We start from the raw sequence: 21,245 nt of genomic DNA, 5'->3' as shown, positions 1-21,245 counted from the left end.
CCGGCTGCAGTACTAGTGATATTATATATATATATATATTAATTTTATCTCATTATCATCCAGTCTATATTAGCAGCAGACACAGTACGGTAGTCCACGGCTGTAGCTACCTCTGTGTCGGCAGTCGCTGGTCCATCCATAATTGTATACCACCTACCCGTGGTTTTTTTTTTTACTTTCTTCTTGATACATACTACTATAGTAGCTTACTGTAGCAGTCTGCGGTGCTGCTGAGCTGACAGTGTCCAGCAGGTCCGTCATCAGTCATTACATAATAAATATATATACCTGTCCGGCTGCAGTACTAGTGATATTATATATATATATATATATATATATATATATATTAATTTCATCTCATTATCATCCAGTCTATATTAGCAGCAGACACAGTACGGTAGTCCACGGCTGTAGCTACCTCTGTGTCGGCAGTCGCTGGTCCATCCATAATTGTATACCACCTACCCGTGGTTTTTTTTTTTACTTTCTTCTTGATACATACTACTATAGTAGCTTACTGTAGCAGTCTGCGGTGCTGCTGAGCTGACAGTGTCCAGCAGGTCCGTCATCAGTCATTACATAATAAATATATATACCTGTCCGGCTGCAGTACTAGTGATATTATATATATATATATATATATATTAATTTCATCTCATTATCATCCAGTCTATATTAGCAGCAGACACAGTACGGTAGTCCACGGCTGTAGCTACCTCTGTGTCGGCAGTCGCTGGTCCATCCATAATTGTATACCACCTACCCGTGTTTTTTTTCTTTTTTCTTTCTTCTTGATACATACTACTATAGTAGCTTACTGTAGCAGTCTGCGGTGCTGCTGAGCTGACAGTGTCCAGCAGGTCCGTCATCAGTCATTACATAATAAATATATATACCTGTCCGGCTGCAGTACTAGAGATATTATATATATATATATATATATATATTAATTTCATCTCATTATCATCCAGTCTATATTAGCAGCAGACACAGTACGGTAGTCCACGGCTGTAGCTACCTCTGTGTCGGCAGTCGCTGGTCCATCCATAATTGTATACCACCAACCCGTGGTTTTTTTTTTTTTCTTTCTTCTTGATACATACTACTATAGTAGCTTACTGTAGCAGTCTGCGGTGCTGCTGAGCTGACAGTGTCCAGCAGGTCCGTCATCAGTCATTACATAATAAATATATATACCTGTCCGGCTGCAGTACTAGTGATATTATATATATATATATATTAATTTCATCTCATTATCATCCAGTCTATATTAGCAGCAGACACAGTACGGTAGTCCACGGCTGTAGCTACCTCTGTGTCGGCAGTCGCTGGTCCATCCATAATTGTATACCACCTACCCGTGTTTTTTTTTTTCTCTTTCTTCTTGATACATACTACTATAGTAGCTTACTGTAACAGTCTGCGGTGCTGCTGAGCTGACAGTGTCCAGCAGGTCCGTCATCAGTCATTACATAATAAATATATATACCTGTCCGGCTGCAGTACTAGTGATATTATATATATATATATATATATATATTAATTTCATCTCATTATCATCCAGTCTATATTAGCAGCAGACACAGTACGGTAGTCCACGGCTGTAGCTACTTCTGTGTCGGCAGTCGCTGGTCCATCCATAATTGTATACCACCTACCCATGTTTTTTTTTCTCTTTCTTCTTGATACATACTACTATAGTAGCTTACTGTAGCAGTCTGCGGTGCTGCTGAGCTGACAGTGTCCAGCAGGTCCGTCATCAGTCATTACATAATAAATATATATACCTGTCCGGCTGCAGTACAAGTGATATTATATATATATATATATATATATATATATTAATTTCATCTCATTATCATCCAGTCTATATTAGCAGCAGACACAGTACGGTAGTCCACGGCTGTAGCTACCTCTGTGTCGGCAGTCGCTCGTCCATCCATAAGTATACTAGTATCCATCCATCTCCATTGTTTACCTGAGGTGCCTTTTAGTTGTGCCTATTAAAATATGGAGAACAAAAATGTTGAGGTTCCAAAATTAGGGAAAGATCAAGATCCACTTCCACCTCATGCTGAAGCTGCTGCCACTAGTCATGGCCGAGACGATGAAATGCTAGCAACGTCGTCTGCCAAGGCCGATGCCCAATGTCATAGTACAGAGCATGTAAAATCCAAAACACCAAATATCAGTAAAAAAAGGACTCCAAAATCTAAAATAAAATTGTCGGAGGAGAAGCGTAAACTTGCCAATATGCCATTTACCACACGGAGTGGCAAGGAACGGCTGAGTCCCTGGCCTATGTTCATGGCTAGTGGTTCAGCTTCACATGAGGATGGAAGCACTCAGCCTCTCGCTAGAAAAATGAAAAGACTCAAGCTGGCAAAAGCACCGAAAAGAACTGTGCGTTCTTCGAAATCCCAAATCCACAAGGAGAGTCCAATTGTGTCGGTTGCGATGCCTGACCTTCCCAACACTGGACGTGAAGAGCATGCGCCTTCCACCATTTGCACGCCCCCTGCAAGTGCTGGAAGGAGCACCCGCAGTCCAGTTCCTGATAGTCAGATTGAAGATGTCAGTGTTGAAGTACACCAGGATGAGGAGGATATGGGTGTTGCTGGCGCTGGGGAGGAAATTGACAAGGAGGATTCTGATGGTGAGGTGGTTTGTTTAAGTCAGGCACCCGGGGAGACACCTGTTGTCCGTGGGAGGAATAGGGCCGTTGACATGCCTGGTGAAAATACCAAAAAAATCAGCTCTTCGGTGTGGAAGTATTTCAACAGAAATGCGGACAACATTTGTCAAGCCGTGTGTTGCCTTTGTCAAGCTGTAATAAGTAGGGGTAAGGACGTTAACCACCTCGGAACATCCTCCCTTATACGTCACCTGCAGTGCATTCATAATAAGTCAGTGACAAGTTCAAAAACTTTGGGCGACAGCGGAAGCTGTCCACTGACCAGTAAATCCCTTCCTCTTGTAACCAAGCTCACGCAAACCACCCCACCAACTCCCTCAGTGTCAATTTCCTCCTTCCCCAGGAATGCCAATAGTCCTGCAGGCCATGTCACTGGCAATTCTGACGAGTCCTCTCCTGCCTGGGATTCCTCCGATGCATCCTTGCGTGTAACGCCTACTGCTGCTGGCGCTGCTGTTGTTGCTGCTGGGAGTCGATGGTCATCCCAGAGGGGAAGTCGTAAGCCCACTTTTACTACTTCCACCAAGCAATTGACTGTCCAACAGCCTTTGCGAGGAAGATGAAATATCACAGCAGTCATCCTGTTGCAAAGCGGATAACTGAGGCCTTGACAACTATGTTGGTGTTAGACATGCGTCCGGTATCCGCCGTTAGTTCACAGGGAACTAGACAATTTCTTGAGGTAGTGTGCCCCCGTTACCAAATACCATCTAGGTTCCACTTCTCTAGGCAGGCGATACCGAGAATGTACACGGACGTCAGAAAAAGACTCACCAGTGTCCTAAAAAATGCAGTTGTACCCAATGTCCACTTAACCACGGACATGTGGACAAGTGGAGCAGGGCAGACTCAGGACTATATGACTGTGACAGCCCACTGAGTAGATGTATTGCCTCCCACCGCAAGAACAGCAGCGGCGGCACCAGAAGCAGCATCTCGCAAACGCCAACTCGTTCCTAGGCAGGCTACGCTTTGTATCACCGGTTTCCAGAATACGCACACAGCTGAAAACCTCTTACGGCAACTGAGGAAGATCATCGCGGAATGGCTTACCCCAATTGGACTCTCCTGTGGATTTGTGGCATCGGACAACGCCAGCAATATTGTGTGTGCATTAAATATGGGCAAATTCCAGCACGTCCCATGTTTTGCACATACCTTGAATTTGGTGGTGCAGAATTTTTTAAAAAACGACAGGGGCGTGCAAGAGATGCTGTCGGTGGCCAGAAGAATTGCGGGACACTTTTGGCGTACAGGCACCACGTACAGAAGACTGGAGCACCACCAAAAACGCCTGAACCTGCCCTGCCATCATCTGAAGCAAGAAGTGGTAACGAGGTGGAATTCAACCCTATATATGCTTCAGAGGTTGGAGGAGCAGCAAAAGGCCATTCAAGCCTATACAATTGAGCACGATATAGGAGGTGGAATGTACCTGTCTCAAGCGCAGTGGAGAATGATTTCAACGTTGTGCAAGGTTCTGCAACCTTTTGAACTTACCACACGTGAAGTCAGTTCAGACACTGCCAGCCTGAGTCAGGTCATTCCCCTCATCAGGCTTTTGCAGAAGAAGCTGGAGACATTGAAGGAGGAGCTAAAAGGGAGCGATTCCGCTAGGCATGTGGGACTTGTGGATGGAGCCCTTAATTCGCTTAACAAGGATTCACGGGTGGTCAATCTGTTGAAATCAGAGCACTACATTATGGCCACCGTGCTCGATCCTAGATTTAAAACCTACCTTGGATCTCTCTTTCCGGCAGACACAAGTCTGCTGGGGTTCAAAGACCTGCTGGTGACAAATTTGTCAAGTCAAGCGGAACGCGACCTGTCAACATCTCCTCCTTCACATTCTCCCGCAACTGGGGGTGCGAGGAAAAGGCTCAGAATTCCGAGCCCACCCGCTGGCGGTGATGCAGGGCAGTCTGGAGCGACTGCTGATGCTGACATCTGGTCCGGACTGAAGGACCTGACAACGATTACGGACATGTCGTCTACTGTCACTGCATATGATTCTGTCACCATTGAAAGAATGGTGGAGGATTATATGAGTGACCGCATCCAAGTAGGCACGTCAGACAGTCCGTACTTATACTGGCAGGAAAAAGAGGCAATTTGGAGGCCCTTGCACAAACTGGCTTTATTCTACCTAAGTTGCCCTCCCACAAGTGTGTACTCCGAAAGAGTGTTTAGTGCCGCCGCTCACCTTGTCAGCAATCGGCGTACGAGGTTACTTCCAGAAAATGTGGAGAAGATGATGTTCATTAAAATGAATTATAATCAATTCCTCCGTGGAGACATTGACCAGCAGCAATTGCCTCCACAAAGTACACAGGGAGCTGAGATGGTGGATTCCAGTGGGGACGAATTGATAATCTGTGAGGAGCGGGATGTACACGGTGATATATCGGAGGATGATAATGAGGTGGACATCTTGCCTCTGTAGAGCCAGTTTGTGCAAGGAGAGATTAATTGCTTCTTTTTCGGTGGGGGTCCAAACCAACCCGTCATTTCAGTCACAGTCGTGTGGCAGACCCTGTCACTGAAATGATGGGTTGGTTAAAGTGTGCATGTCCTGTTTATACAACATAAGGGTGGGTGGGAGGGCCCAAGGACAATTCCATCTTGCACCTCTTTTTTCCTTCATTTTTATTTGCGTCATGTGCTGTTTGGGGAGTGTTTTTTGGAAGGGCCATCCTGCGTGACACTGCAGTGCCACTCCTAGATGGGCCAGGTGTTTGTGTCGGCCACTAGGGTCGCTTATCTTACTCACACAGCTACCTCATTGCGCCTCTTTTTTTCTTTGCATCATGTGCTGTTTGGGGAGTGTTTTTTGGAAGGGCCATCCTGCGTGACACTGCAGTGCCACTCCTAGATGGGCCAGGTGTTTGTGTCGGCCACTAGGGTCGCTTATCTTACTCACACAGCTACCTCATTGCGCCTCTTTTTTTCTTTGCATCATGTGCTGTTTGGGGAGTGTTTTTTGGAAGGGCCATCCTGCGTGACACTGCAGTGCAACTCCTAGATGGGCCAGGTGTTTGTGTCGGCCACTAGGGTCGCTTATCTTACTCACACAGCTACCTCATTGCGCCTCTTTTTTTCTTTGCGTCATGTGCTGTTTGGGGAGTGTTTTTTGGAAGGGCCATCCTGCGTGACACTGCAGTGCCACTCCTAGATGGGCCAGGTGTTTGTGTCGGCCACTAGGGTCGCTTATCTTACTCACACAGCTACCTCATTGCGCCTCTTTTTTTCTTTGCGTCATGTGCTGTTTGGGGAGTGTTTTTTGGAAGGTCCATCCTGCGTGACACTGCAGTGCCACTCCTAGATGGGCCAGGTGTTTGTGTCGGCCACTAGGGTCGCTTATCTTACTCACACAGCTACCTCATTGCGCCTCTTTTTTTCTGCTTTGCGTCATGTGCTGTTTGGGGAGTGTTTTTTGGAAGGGCCATCCTGCGTGACACTGCAGTGCCACTCCTAGATGGGCCAGGTGTTTGTGTCGGCCACTAGGGTCGCTTAGCTTACTCACACAGCTTCCTCATTGCGCCTCTTTTTTTCTTCTTTGCGTCATGTGCTGTTTGGGGAGTGTTTTTTGGAAGGGCCATCCTGCGTGACACTGCAGTGCCACTCCTAGATGGGCCAGGTGTTTGTGTCGGCCACTAGGTTCGCTTAGCTTACTCACACAGCTACCTCATTGCGCCTCTTTTTTTCTTTGCATCATGTGCTGTTTGGGGAGTGTTTTTTGGAAGGGCCATCCTGCGTGACACTGCAGTGCCACTCCTAGATGGGCCAGGTGTTTGTGTCGGCCACTAGGGTCGCTTAGCTTACTCACACAGCTACCTCATTGCGCCTCTTTTTTTCTTTGCGTCATGTGCTGTTTGGGGAGTGTTTTTTGGAAGGGCCATCCTGCGTGACACTGCAGTGCCACTCCTAGATGGGCCAGGTGTTTGTGTCGGCCACTAGGGTCGCTTATCTTACTCACACAGCTACCTCATTGCGCCTCTTTTTTTCTTTGCGTCATGTGCTGTTTGGGGAGTGTTTTTTGGAAGGGCCATTCTGCGTGACACTGCAGTGCCACTCCTAGATGGGCCAGGTGTTTGTGTCGGCCACTAGGGTCGCTTATCTTACTCACACAGCTACCTCATTGCGCCTCTTTTTTTCTTTGCGTCATGTGCTGTTTGGGGAGTGTTTTTTGGAAGGGCCATCCTGCGTGACACTGCAGTGACACTCCTAGATGGGCCAGGTGTTTGTGTCGGCCACTAGGGTCGCTTATCTTACTCACACAGCTACCTCATTGCGCCTCTTTTTTTCTTTGCGTCATGTGCTGTTTGGGGAGTGTTTTTTGGAAGGGCCATCCTGCGTGACACTGCAGTGCCACTCCTAGATGGGCCAGGTGTTTGTGTCGGCCACTAGGGTCGCTTATCTTACTCACACAGCTACCTCATTGCGCCTCTTTTTTTCTTTGCGTCATGTGCTGTTTGGGGAGTGTTTTTTGGAAGGGCCATCCTGCGTGACACTGCAGTGCCACTCCTAGATGGGCCAGGTGTTTGTGTCGGCCACTAGGGTCGCTTATCTTACTCACACAGCTACCTCATTGCGCCTCTTTTTTTCTTTGCGTCATGTGCTGTTTGGGGAGTGTTTTTTGGAAGGGCCATCCTGCGTGACACTGCAGTGCCACTCCTAGATGGGCCAGGTGTTTGTGTCGGCCACTAGGGTCGCTTATCTTACTCACACAGCTACCTCATTGCGCCTCATTTCTTCTTTGCGTCATGTGCTGTTTGGGGAGTGTTTTTTGGAAGGGCCATCCTGCGTGACACTGCAGTGCCACTCCTAGATGGGCCAGGTGTTTGTGTCGGCCACTAGGGTCGCTTAGCTTACTCACACAGCTACCTCATTGCGCCTCTTTTTTTCTTCTTTGCGTCATGTGCTGTTTGGGGAGTGTTTTTTGGAAGGGCCATCCTGCGTGACACTGCAGTGCCACTCCTAGATGGGCCAGGTGTTTGTGTCGGCCACTAGGGTCGCTTATCTTACTCACACAGCTACCTCATTGCGCCTCTTTTTTTCTTTGCGTCATGTGCTGTTTGGGGAGTGTTTTTTGGAAGGGCCATCCTGCGTGACACTGCAGTGCCACTCCTAGATGGGCCAGGTGTTTGTGTCGGCCACTAGGGTCGCTTAGCTTACTCACACAGCTACCTCATTGCACCTCTTTTTTTCTTCTTTGCGTCATGTGCTGTTTGGGGAGTGTTTTTTGGAAGGGCCATCCTGCGTGACACTGCAGTGCCACTCCTAGATGGGCCAGGTGTTTGTGTCGGCCACTAGGGTCGCTTATCTTACTCACACAGCTACCTCATTGCGCCTCTTTTTTTCTTTGCGTCATGAGCTGTTTGGGGAGTGTTTTTTGGAAGGGCCATCCTGCGTGACACTGCAGTGCCACTCCTAGATGAGCCAGGTGTTTGTGTCGGCCACTAGGGTCGCTTATCTTACTCACATAGCTACCTCATTGCGCCTCTTTTTTTCTTTGCGTCATGTGCTGTTTGGGGAGTGTTTTTTGGAAGGGTCATCCTGCGTGACACTGCAGTGCCACTCCTAGATGGGCCAGGTGTTTGTGTCGGCCACTAGGGTCGCTTATCTTACTCACACAGCTACCTCATTGCGCCTCTTTTTTTCTTTGCGTCATGTGCTGTTTGGGGAGTGTTTTTTGGAAGGGCCATCCTGCGTGACACTGAAGTGCCACTCCTAGATGGGCCAGGTGTTTGTGTCGGCCTCTAGGGTCACTTATCTTACTCACACAGCTACCTCATTGCGCCTCTTTTTTTCTTTGCGTCATGTGCTGTTTGGGGAGTGTTTTTTGAAAAGATCCATCCTGCGTGACACTGCAGTGCCACTCCTAGATGGGCCAGGTGTTTGTGTCGGCCACTAGGGTCGCTTATCTTACTCACACAGCTACCTCATTGCGCCTCTTTTTTTCTTTGCGTCATGTGCTGTTTGGGGAGTGTTTTTTGGAAGGGCCATCCTGCGTGACACTGCAGTGCCACTCCTAGATGGGCCAGGTGTTTGTGTCGGCCACTAGGGTCGCTTAGCTTACTCACACAGCTACCTCATTGCGCCTCTTTTTTTCTTCTTTGCGTCATGTGCTGTTTGGGGAGTGTTTTTTGGAAGGGCCATCCTGCGTGACACTGCAGTGCCACTCCTAGATGGGCCAGGTGTTTGTGTCGGCCACTAGGGTCGCTTAGCTTACTCACACAGCTCCCTCATTGCGCCTCTTTTTTTCTTCTTTGCGTCATGTGCTGTTTGGGGAGTGTTTTTTGGAAGGGCCATCCTGCGTGACACTGCAGTGCCACTCCTAGATGGGCCAGGTGTTTGTGTCGGCCACTAGGGTCGCTTAGCTTACTCACACAGCTACCTCATTGCGCCTCTTTTTTTCTTCTTTGCGTCATGTGCTGTTTGGGGAGTGTTTTTTGGAAGGGCCATCCTGCGTGACACTGCAGTGCCACTCCTAGATGGGCCAGGTGTTTGTGTCGGCCACTAGGGTCGCTTAGCTTACTCACACAGCTACCTCATTGCGCCTCTTTTTTTCTTCTTTGCGTCATGTGCTGTTTGGGGAGTGTTTTTTGGAAGGGCCATCCTGCGTGACACTGCAGTGCCACTCCTAGATGGGCCAGGTGTTTGTGTCGGCCACTAGGGTCGCTTATCTTACTCACACAGCTACCTCATTGCGCCTCTTTTTTTCTTTGCGTCATGTGCTGTTTGGGGAGTGTTTTTTGGAAGGGCCATCCTGCGTGACACTGCAGTGCCACTCCTAGATGGGCCAGGTGTTTGTGTCGGCCACTAGGGTCGCTTAGCTTACTCACACAGCTACCTCATTGCACCTCTTTTTTTCTTCTTTGCGTCATGTGCTGTTTGGGGAGTGTTTTTTGGAAGGGCCATCCTGCGTGACACTGCAGTGCCACTCCTAGATGGGCGAGGTGTTTGTGTCGGCCACTAGGGTCGCTTATCTTACTCACACAGCTACCTCATTGCGCCTCTTTTTTTCTTTGCGTCATGTGCTGTTTGGGGAGTGTTTTTTTGAAGGGCCATCCTGCGTGACACTGCAGTGCCACTCCTAGATGAGCCAGGTGTTTGTGTCGGCCACTAGGGTCGCTTATCTTACTCACATAGCTACCTCATTGCGCCTCTTTTTTTCTTTGCGTCATGTGCTGTTTGGGGAGTGTTTTTTGGAAGGGTCATCCTGCGTGACACTGCAGTGCCACTCCTAGATGGGCCAGGTGTTTGTGTCGGCCACTAGGGTCGCTTATCTTACTCACACAGCTACCTCATTGCGCCTCTTTTTTTCTTTGCGTCATGTGCTGTTTGGGGAGTGTTTTTTGAAAAGATCCATCCTGCGTGACACTGCAGTGCCACTCCTAGATGGGCCAGGTGTTTGTGTCGGCCACTAGGGTCGCTTATCTTACTCACACAGCTACCTCATTGCGCCTCTTTTTTTCTTTGCGTCATGTGCTGTTTGGGGAGTGTTTTTTGGAAGGGCCATCCTGCGTGACACTGCAGTGCCACTCCTAGATGGGCCAGGTGTTTGTGTCGGCCACTAGGGTCGCTTAGCTTACTCACACAGCTACCTCATTGCGCCTCTTTTTTTCTTCTTTGCGTCATGTGCTGTTTGGGGAGTGTTTTTTGGAAGGGCCATCCTGCGTGACACTGCAGTGCCACTCCTAGATGGGCCAGGTGTTTGTGTCGGCCACTAGGGTCGCTTAGCTTACTCACACAGCTCCCTCATTGCGCCTCTTTTTTTCTTCTTTGCGTCATGTGCTGTTTGGGGAGTGTTTTTTGGAAGGGCCATCCTGCGTGACACTGCAGTGCCACTCCTAGATGGGCCAGGTGTTTGTGTCGGCCACTAGGGTCGCTTAGCTTACTCACACAGCTACCTCATTGCGCCTCTTTTTTTCTTCTTTGCGTCATGTGCTGTTTGGGGAGTGTTTTTTGGAAGGGCCATCCTGCGTGACACTGCAGTGCCACTCCTAGATGGGCCAGGTGTTTGTGTCGGCCACTAGGGTCGCTTAGCTTACTCACACAGCTACCTCATTGCGCCTCTTTTTTTCTTCTTTGCGTCATGTGCTGTTTGGGGAGTGTTTTTTGGAAGGGCCATCCTGCGTGACACTGCAGTGCCACTCCTAGATGGGCCAGGTGTTTGTGTCGGCCACTAGGGTCGCTTATCTTACTCACACAGCTACCTCATTGCGCCTCTTTTTTTCTTTGCGTCATGTGCTGTTTGGGGAGTGTTTTTTGGAAGGGCCATCCTGCGTGACACTGCAGTGCCACTCCTAGATGGGCCAGGTGTTTGTGTCGGCCACTAGGGTCGCTTAGCTTACTCACACAGCTACCTCATTGCACCTCTTTTTTTCTTCTTTGCGTCATGTGCTGTTTGGGGAGTGTTTTTTGGAAGGGCCATCCTGCGTGACACTGCAGTGCCACTCCTAGATGGGCGAGGTGTTTGTGTCGGCCACTAGGGTCGCTTATCTTACTCACACAGCTACCTCATTGCGCCTCTTTTTTTCTTTGCGTCATGTGCTGTTTGGGGAGTGTTTTTTTGAAGGGCCATCCTGCGTGACACTGCAGTGCCACTCCTAGATGAGCCAGGTGTTTGTGTCGGCCACTAGGGTCGCTTATCTTACTCACATAGCTACCTCATTGCGCCTCTTTTTTTCTTTGCGTCATGTGCTGTTTGGGGAGTGTTTTTTGGAAGGGTCATCCTGCGTGACACTGCAGTGCCACTCCTAGATGGGCCAGGTGTTTGTGTCGGCCACTAGGGTCGCTTATCTTACTCACACAGCTACCTCATTGCGCCTCTTTTTTTCTTTGCGTCATGTGCTGTTTGGGGAGTGTTTTTTGGAAGGGCCATCCTGCGTGACACTGCAGTGCCACTCCTAGATGGGCCAGGTGTTTGTGTCGGCCACTAGGGTCGCTTAGCTTACTCACACAGCTACCTCATTGCGCCTCTTTTTTTCTGCTTTGCGTCATGTGCTGTTTGGGGAGTGTTTTTTGGAAGGGCCATCCTGCGTGACACTGCAGTGACACTCCTAGATGGGCCAGATGTTTGTGTCGGCCACTAGGGTCGCTTATCTTACTCACACAGCTACCTCATTGCGCCTCTTTTTTCCTTTGCGTCATGTGCTGTTTGGGGAGTGTTTTTTGGAAGGGCCATCCTGCGTGACACTGCAGTGCCACTCCTAGATGGGCCAGGTGTTTGTGTCGGCCACTAGGGTCGCTTAGCTTACTCACACAGCTACCTCATTGCGCCTCTTTTTTTCTTTGCGTCATGTGCTCTTTGGGGAGTGTTTTTTGGAAGGGCCATCCTGCATGACACTGCAGTGCCACTCCTAGATGGGCCAGGTGTTTGTCGCTTAGCTTAGTCATCCAGCGACCTCGGTGCAAATTTTAGGACTAAAAATAATATTGTGAGGTATGAGGTATTCAGAATAGACTGAAAATGAGTGGAAATTATGGTTTTTGAGGTTAATAATACTTTGGGATCAAAATGACCCCCAAATTCTATGATTTAAGCTGTTTTTTAGTGTTTTTTGAAAAAAACACCCGAATCTAAAACACACCCGAATCCGACAAAAAAAATTCGGTGAGTTTTGCCAAAACGCGGTCGAACCCAAAACACGGCCGCGGAACCGAACCCAAAACCAAAACACAAAACCCGAAAAATTTCAAGTGCACATCTCTAATTTAGTTGTCAGTGGACTGCTTCCGCTGTCACCCAAAGTTTTTGAACTTGTCAATGACTTCTGATGAATGCGCTCCAGGTGACTTATAAGGGAGGATGTTCCTAGGTGGTTAACGTCCTTACCCCTACTTATTACAGCTTGACAAAGGCAACACATGGCTTTACATCTGTTATCCGTATTTCTGTTAAAATAATTCCACACCGAAGAGGTAATTTTTTTTGTATTTTAACCAGGCATGTCAATGGCCTTATTCATCCCATGGACAACAGGTGTCTCCCCGGGTGCCTGACTTAAACAAACCACCTCACTATCAGAATCCTCTTTGTCAATTTCCTCTTCAGCGCCAGCAACACCAATATCCTCATCCTGGTGTACTTCAACAGTGACATCTTCAATTTCAATATCAGGACTGAACTGTGGGTTCTCCTTCAAGCACTTGCAGGGGGCGTGCAAATGGTGGAAGGAGCCACCTCTTCCCGTCCACTGTTGGGATGGTCAGGCATCGCAACCGGCACATTTGGACTCTCCTTGGGGATTTGAGATTTAGAAGAACACACAGTTCTTTGCTGTGATATTGCCAGCTTAACGCAAAAGCACAGCAGCACTTATACTGAGCACAGATATTGAGCACTGATGAGGATACTAGTACTGACACGGAGCAGCAAGATGCAGCAATGGACTATTGTACTGTAGTATTATATACTGGTCACCACAATGCAGCACTGAAACTGAGCACAGATAGTGAGCACTGATGAGGATACTAGAACTGACACGGAGCAGCAAGATGCAGCAATGGACTATTGTACTGTAGTAGTATTATATACTGGTCACCACAATGCAGCACTGATACTGAGCACAGATAGTGAACACTGATGAGGATACTAGAACTGACATGGAGCAGCAAGATGCAGCAATGGACTATTGTACTGTAGTATTATATACTGGTCAACACAATGCAGCACCACAGATATTGAGCACAGATATTGAGCACTGATAAGGATACTAGAACTGACACGGAGCAGCAAGATGCAGCAATGGACTGTTTTACTGTAGTAGTATTATATATTGGTCACCACAATGCAGCAGTGATACTGAGCACAGATAGTGAGCACTGATGAGGATATTAGAACTGACACGGAGCAGCAAGATACAGCAATGGACTATTGTACTAGTATTATATACTGGTCGCCACAATGCAGCACTGATACTGAGCACAGATATTGAGCACTGATGAGGATACAAGAACTGACATGGAGCAGCAAGATGCAGCAATGGACTATTGTACTGTAGTATTATATACTGGTCACCACAATGCAGCACTGATACTGAGCACAGGTATTGAGCACTGATTCATCGCCACAATGCAGCACTGATACTGAGCACAGATATTGAGCACTGATGAGGATACTAGAACTGACACGGAGCAGCAAGATGCAGCAATGGACTATTGTACTGTAGTATTATATACTGGTCACCACAATGCAGCACTGATACTGAGCACAGGTATTGAGCACTGATGAGGATACTAGAACTGACACGAACCAGCAAGATGCAGCAATGGACTATTGTACTGTAGTATTATATACTGGTCACCACAATGCAGCACTGATACTGAGCACAGATATTGAGCTTTGATGAGGATACTAGTACTGACACTGAGCAGCAAGATGCAGCAATGGACTATTGTACTGTAGTATTATATACTGGTCACCACAATGCAGCACTGATACTGAGCACATATAGTGAGCACTGATGAGGATACTAGAACTGACACGGAGCAGCAAGATGCAGCAATGGACTATTGTACTGTAGTATTATATACTGGTCACCACAATGCAGCACTGATACTGAGCACAGATAGTAAGCACTAATGAGGATACTAGAACTGACACAGAGCAGCAAGATGCAGCAATGGACTATTGTACTGTAGTATTATATACTGGTCACCACAATGCAGCACTGATACTGAGCACAGATAGTTAGCACTGATGAGGATACTAGAACTGACACGGAGCAGCAAGATGCAGCAATGGACTATTGTACTGTAGTATTATATACTGGTCACCACAATGCAGCACCACAGATATTGAGCACAGATATTGAGCACTGATGAGGATACTAGAACTGACACAGAGAAGCAAGATGCAGCAATGGACTATTTTACTGTAGTAGTATTATATACTAGTCACCACAATGCAGCACTGATACTGAGCACAGATAGTTAGCACTGATGAGGATACTAGAACTGACACAGAGCAGCAAGATACAGCAATGGACTATTTTACTAGTATTATATACTGGTCGCCACAATGCAGCACTGATACTGAGCACAGATATTGAGCACTGATGAGGATACTAGAACTGACACGAAGCAGCAAGATGCAGCAATGGACTATTGTACTGTAGTATTATATACTGGTCACCACAATGCAGCACTGATACTGAGCACAGGTATTGAGCACTGATGAGGGTACTAGAACTGACACGGAGCAGCAAGATGCAGCAATGGACTATTGTACTGTAGTATTATATACTGGTCACCACAATGCAGCACTGATACTGAGCACAGGTATTGAGCACTGATTCATCGCCACAATGCAGCACTGATACTGAGCACAGATATTGAGCACTGATGAGGATACTAGAACTGACATGGAGCAGCAAGATGCAGCAATGGACTATTGTACTGTAGTATTATATACTGGTCACCACAATGCAGCACTGATACTGAGCACAGGTATTGAGCACTGATTCATCGCCACAATGCAGCACTGATACTGAGCACAGATATTGAGCACTGATGAGGATACTAGAACTGACACGGAGCAGCAAGATGCAGCAATGGACTATTGTACTGTAGTATTATATACTGGTCACCACAATGCAGCACTGATACTGAGCACAGGTATTGAGCACTGATGAGGATACTAGAACTGACACGAACCAGCAAGATGCAGCAATGGACTATTGTACTGTAGTATTATATACTGGTCACCACAATGCAGCACTGATACTGAGCACAGATATTGAGCTTTGATGAGGATACTAGTACTGACACTGAGCAGCAAGATGCAGCAATGGACTATTGTACTGTAGTATTATATACTGGTCACCACAATGCAGCACTGATACTGAGCACATATAGTGAGCACTGATGAGGATACTAGCACTGACACGGAGCAGCAAGATGCAGCAATGGACTATTGTACTGTAGTATTATATACTGGTCACCACAATGCAGCACTGATACTGAGCACAGATAGTAAGCACTAATGAGGATACTAGAACTGACACAGAGCAGCAAGATGCAGCAATGGACTATTGTACTGTAGTATTATATACTGGTCACCACAATGCAGCACTGATACTGAGCACAGATAGTTAGCACTGATGAGGATACTAGAACTGACACGGAGCAGCAAGATGCAGCAATGGACTATTGTACTGTAGTATTATATACTGGTCACCACAATGCAGCACCACAGATATTGAGCACAGATATTGAGCACTGATGAGGATACTAGAACTGACACAGAGAAGCAAGATGCAGCAATGGACTATTTTACTGTAGTAGTATTATATACTAGTCACCACAATGCAGCACTGATACTGAGCACAGATAGTAAGCACTGATGAGGATACTAGAACTGACACAGAGCAGCAAGATACAGCAATGGACTATTTTACTAGTATTATATACTGGTCGCCACAATGCAGCACTGATACTGAGCACAGATATTGAGCACTGATGAGGATACTAGAACTGACACGAAGCAGCAAGATGCAGCAATGGACTATTGTACTGTAGTATTATATACTGGTCACCACAATGCAGCACTGATACTGAGCACAGGAATTGAGCACTGATGAGGGTACTAGAACTGACACGGAGCAGCAAGATGCAGCAATGGACTATTGTACTGTAGTATTATATACTGGTCACCACAATGTAGCACTGATACTGAGCACAGATATTGAGCACTGATGAGGACACTAGAACTGACACGGAGCAGCAAGATGCAGCAATGGACTATTGTAGTATAGTATTATATACTGGTCACCACAATGTAGCACTGATACTGAGCACAGATATTGAGCACTGATGAGGATACTAGAACTGACACGGAGCAGCAAGATGCAGCAATGGACTATTGTACTGTAGTATTATATACTGGTCACCACAATGTAGCACTGATACTGAGCACAGCTAGTGAGCACTGATGAGGATACTAGAACTGACACAGAGCAGCAAGATACAGCAATGGACTATTGTACTGTAGTAGTATTATATACTGGTCACGACAATGCAGCACTGATACTGAGCACAGATAGTGAGCACTGATGAGGATACTAGAACTGACACAGAGCAGCAAGATACAGCAATGTACTATTGTACTAGTATTATATACTGGTCACCACAATGCAGCACCACAGATATTGAGCACAGATATTGAGCACTGATGAGGATACTAGAGCTGACACGGAGCAGCAAGATGCAGCAATGGACTATTTTACTGTAGTAGTATTATATACTAGTCACCACAATGCAGCACTGATACTGAGCACAGATAGTAAGCACTGATGAGGATAATAGAACAGACACAGAGCAGCAAGATACAGCAATGGACTATTTTACTAGTATTATATACTGGTCGCCACAATGCAGCACTGATACTGAGCACATATATTGAGCACTGATGAGGATACTAGAACTGACACGAAGCAGCAAGATGCAGCAATGGACTATTGTACTGTAGTATTATATACTGGTCACCACAATGCAGCACTGATACTGAGCACAGGTATTGAGCACTGATGAGGGTACTAGAACTGACATGGAGCAGCAAGATGCAGCAATGGACTATTGTACTGTAGTATTATATACTGGTCACCACAATGTAGCACTGATACTGAGCACAGATATTGAGCACTGATGAGGACACTAGAACTGACACGGAGCAGCAAGATGCAGCAATGGACTATTGTACTATAGTATTATATACTGGTCACCACAATGCAGCACTGATACTGAGCACAGATATTGAGCACTGATGAGGATACTAGAACTGACACGGAGCAGCAAGATGCAGCAATGGACTATTGTACTGTAGTGTTATATACTGGTCACCACAATGTAGCACTGATACTGAGCACAGCTATTGAGCACTGATGAGGATACTAGAACTGACACAGAGCAGCAAGATACAGCAATGGACTATTGTACTGTAGTAGTATTATATACTGGTCACCACAATGCAGCACTGATACTGAGCACAGATAGTGAGCACTGATGAGGATACTAGAACTGACACAGAGCAGCAAGATGCAGCAATGGACTATTGTACTAGTATTATATACTGGTCACCACAATGCAGCACTGATACTGAGCACAGATATTGAGCACTGATGAGGATACTAGAACTGACACGGAGCAGCAAGATGCAGCAATGGACTATTGTACTGTAGCATACTGGTCACCACAATGCAGCACTGATACTGAGCACAGATATTGAGCACTGATGAGGATACTAGAACTGTGATGGAGCAGCAAGATACAGCAATGGACTATTTTACTGTAGTAGTATTATATACTGGTCACCACAATGCAGCACTGATACTGAGCACAGCTAGTGAGCACTGATGAGGATACTAGAACTGACACAGAGCAGCAAGATACAGCAATGGACTATTGTACTAGTATTATATACTGGTCACCACAATGCAGCACTGATACTGAGCACAGATATTGAGCACTGATGAGGATACTAGAACTGACATGGAGCAGCAAGATGCAGCAATAGACTATTGTACTGTAGTATACTGGTCACCACAATGCAGCACTGATACTGAGTACAGATATTGAGCACTGATGAGGATACTAGAACTGACACGGAGCAGCAGGATGCAGCAATGGACTATTTTACTGTAGTAGTATTATATACTGGTCACCACAATGCAGCACTGATACTGAGCACAGATAGTGAGCACTGATGAGGATACTAGAACTGACACAGAGCAGCAGATACAGCAATGGACTATTGTACTAGTATTATATACTGGTCGCCACAATGCAGCACTGATACTGAGCACAGATATTGAGCACTGATGAGGATACTAGAACTGACACGGAGCAGCAAGATGCAGCAATGGACTATTGTACTGTAGTATTATATACTGGTCACCACAATGCAGCACTGATACTGAGCACAGGTATTGAGCACTGATGAGGGTACTAGAACTGACACGGAGCAGCAAGATGCAGCAATGGACTATTGTACTGTAGTATTATATACTGGTCACCACAATGCAGCACTGATACTGAGCACAGATAGTAAGCACTGATGAGGATACTAGAACTGACACGGAGCAGCAAGATGCAGCAATGGACTATTGTACTGTAGTAGTATTATATACTGGTCACCACAATGCAGCACTGATACTGAGCACAGATATTGAGCACTGATGAGGATACTAGAACTGACACGGAGCAGCAAGATGCAGCAATGGACTATTATACTGTAGTATTATATATTGGTCACCACAACGCAGCACTGATACTGAGCACAGATATTGAGCACTGATGAAGATACTAGAACTGACACGGAGCAGCAAGATGCAGCAATGGACTATTGTACTATAGTATTATATACTGGTCACCACAATGCAGCACTGACACTGAGCACAGATATTGAGCACTGATGAGGATACTAGAACTGACACGGAGCAGCAAGATGCAGCAATGGACTATTGTACTGTAGTATTATATACTGGTCACCACAATGTAGCACTGATACTGAGCACAGCTAGTGAGCACTGATGAGGATACTAGAACTGACACAGAGCAGCAAGATACAGCAATGGACTATTGTACTAGTATTATATACTGGTCACCACAATGCAGCACTGATACTGAGCACAGATATTGAGCACTGATGAGGATACTAGAACTGACACGGAGCAGCAAGATGCAGCAATGGACTATTGTACTGTAGTATACTGGTCACCACAATGCAGCACTGATACTGAGCACAGATATTGAGCACTGATGAGGATACTAGAACTGACACGGAGCAGCAAGATGCAGCAATGGACTATTGTACTGTAGTATTATACACTGGTCACCACAATGCAGCACTGATACTGAGCACAGATATTGAGCTGATATTAAGCTGATATTGAGCTTTCCACTCAGAGAACGTAGCCATGTCCTCTCCCCTCAATCTACAATGCACAATTGAAAATGGCGGCAACGCGTGGCTCTTTATATAGAATCCGAATCTCGTGAGAGTCCGACAGCGGGATGATGACGTTTTCCCCCGTTTGGGTTTTCAAAGTAAGGCGGGAAGAACCGAGGCTGCCTCGGACCCGTGTAAACCACGTGAAGTTCGGGGGGGGGGGGGGGGGGTTCGGCTCCCGGAGAAACGAACCCGCTCATCTCTACTTTGGATATCGGGTAGCATAATTCATTACTACTAAGGATATACTGATAGCCCAAGCAGACTTTAATAAGGGCCCAACAAGATCCATGGCTATCCTGTCAAGCAAAACCTCTATAATAAGAAAGGGCATGAGGGAGCTCTGGGAGCATGATACTGGCACTAGGAAGGGCAATATTCCAATCAGGGCCGTCTTTTTGTATGGGCTCAATGGGCACTTGCCCAATGGCCTCAGGAGTATAAAGGATCTATGCGTGTGCAGGGCCGTCTGTTCGTATGGGCTCAATGGGCTCTTGCCCAAGTGCCCCAGGAGTATAAGGGCCCTAGGCTGAGAGCTGAGGGTGCCCTCTTTCCAGGGGTATCAGATTTTTGAAAATCAGAGCTGGGAAACCAGAGATCTCTGACTTCAAAGCAGTGGTCCCCATCCGAGCCTGTTAATTGCGCTTCCCAGCAAGATATCTCAGGTTCTGTCTGATTTAGAGTTTGTCTGAGGGTATACACAAAAAGCTGGGACTCTCCCCTTTCGGTCAACATTGGCAGCTTGTCTCTACTATGCCCAGAACCAGAGATATCATTCTTGTAGCAGCTGTACCCTGCTCCAGCTCCACATGCCTGGGATGCGGTTTTTTATATTTGTCTAGGGATTGCTCTGGCTGCTGAACTCTGATCCCCAACAGTCTCCAGTACCTCCTGACAGGTGGGGCTCGCTAGTTATTTTTATTCCATTGAAAGCCAAGAAATCTTTTTCCAGTAATTGGAGATAGCTACAGTCAAGCAAGCTGACCTTCCACTGGAAAATAATGAATATTAAGCCCACTCCACTAACCAGCCCTCCCCTGCATTTTAAATACCCCCTACCATCCTGGAAGTAATGTACAGAGGCCCTTCAATCAGCCTAATGCCCCCTTCTACAGTTTAGTGTTCCTCCTCCTGTCCCATCTTCCAACATCTGTGCAGTAAAGGAGTAATTAGCAGAAATTACTACTCCAGGTCCTACATGCTGAGCGGACCCCCTACCGCCCGCGGGACATCAAAGCTGCCTCTTATAGCGGCCCATCACCCCTACCGTTTGGCTGGTACGGGGGTCTCCTAAGTGGCCGCCGTCAGCCCCCATGCTGGCCAGCAGCCGCAATCGGAGCTTAGATCCAATTGCGGCAGCGTTAGGTCAGCACAGCCCTGCAAGTCACCATGAAGATCGGCTGTGGAGAGCAGCCGTGGAGGCAGCGGCGGATCCCTCCTCTTCTCTCCTCCCCACCCCCTGCACGTAGGGAGCTGCTGCAGACAGTGACATCCAGGAGGCGGCGTGATGGGGGGGGGGGGGGGGGGTGCTGCTGCTGGCATGGATACCAACTTTGCTGGGGAGTTTGATGGCTAGGTGCCCGGAGGAGAGGTTGG

This window comes from Pseudophryne corroboree, chromosome 8 (assembly GCF_028390025.1).
Source record: "Pseudophryne corroboree isolate aPseCor3 chromosome 8, aPseCor3.hap2, whole genome shotgun sequence".
NCBI classification, from domain to species: Eukaryota; Metazoa; Chordata; class Amphibia; order Anura; family Myobatrachidae; genus Pseudophryne; species Pseudophryne corroboree.
Note: the sequence above shows the minus strand (reverse complement) of the source record.